The sequence below is a fragment of the Triticum aestivum genome, chromosome 1D (assembly GCF_018294505.1).
Source record: "Triticum aestivum cultivar Chinese Spring chromosome 1D, IWGSC CS RefSeq v2.1, whole genome shotgun sequence".
Lineage (NCBI taxonomy): Eukaryota > Viridiplantae > Streptophyta > Magnoliopsida > Poales > Poaceae > Triticum > Triticum aestivum.
The window spans coordinates 486,146,515-486,147,740 of NC_057796.1; positions in this window are offsets into that span (position 1 = coordinate 486,146,515).

Genomic DNA, 1,226 nt, shown 5'->3' on the forward strand with positions numbered 1-1,226 from the left:
AAATTTGAAGATATTTAAGGATGTTTTGAAGGAGGACACTTGCAAATGTAATATATAATAAATTAATAAACAACAGTAGTTTTGTGGAGCAATATAATAATTTTTTGCGTTACATTTAAGATTTAATATATTTCTTCAAAAAAGGTTTAAGCATACCTAATTAAATTAATATAATAAACCATTTATAGCAAGAAATATATAAATCCAATTAAACATGAAAAATAATATTAGAATCATAAATTTTCAAACTTTATAACAAAGAAATATCTTAATGTATACGAACATAATTAAATTGTTAAACTCTACTAGGTATGATTTAAAAATAATATTTAAGGTAATAAAACTAACAATGTATCAATAAAAATGACATACATAATTAGTACTAGCAAAGTAAAACAATTTGGTATAAACAGGCCTAGGAGTAGTTAAAATTCAAGTTGTGAAAATAATGGACATGTGTTTTTCAGTCTAAAAAAGGATCCCCGTCCCCTTCCTAAGCCTTGGTGGTGAATGTAGTGACCTAGTTAAAAACACCTCGGCCCGTGAGCCCGTCCAGTGCCAAGGTTAATAAGGATGTCACCTAGAGTTACTCCAGTACCTCCTACAGGTTATGACAAACTGAACCAGACACTATTTTTTGAAGTGACAAGATGTCATTTGTCTTATTATTGACTGTCAATCTACTTCTTTGTTATCAATTTGTTGTTGGTCCACTCTCCTGTTATGGAACTACTAATTTTGTTCTCTCTATCCCTTAATCCCTTCTAGTGTGGCCTTCATAGTTGATATCACAGAGCTAGTGTTGTTTTGGTTATTGTTTTTTTATTTTAATCGTGGTCTACTAATCCGTCGTTTCATCGATGAGGCAACATTTCAACAACCAGTCGTCTGACGGTTGTGACCCCCCGATCAAAGTGCTTTCAACGATTTAAGATTCTCGCCTCTTGTGGTGGGCAACTCATATGCAGCTATCGAAACTTTTGAGGTTAATTTTGTTTTTTTTGTATATTGTTTTTTTGTACTTTTGTTAGAGGGTGCCTGGAAGATCATCAAGATGTGATTTGTGGAGCATATGATGATAACTTCATAGTGCTTTGTTGTAAACTGAGAGTTTGTCTAAATCATTCCTCTAGTCTTTTATTTTATTTTATTTGAATATGTTGTAACATTTAGTCTAAAGTCAGATGGTTGATAAAAAATTAGTACCATAATAGCAAACCTAACTA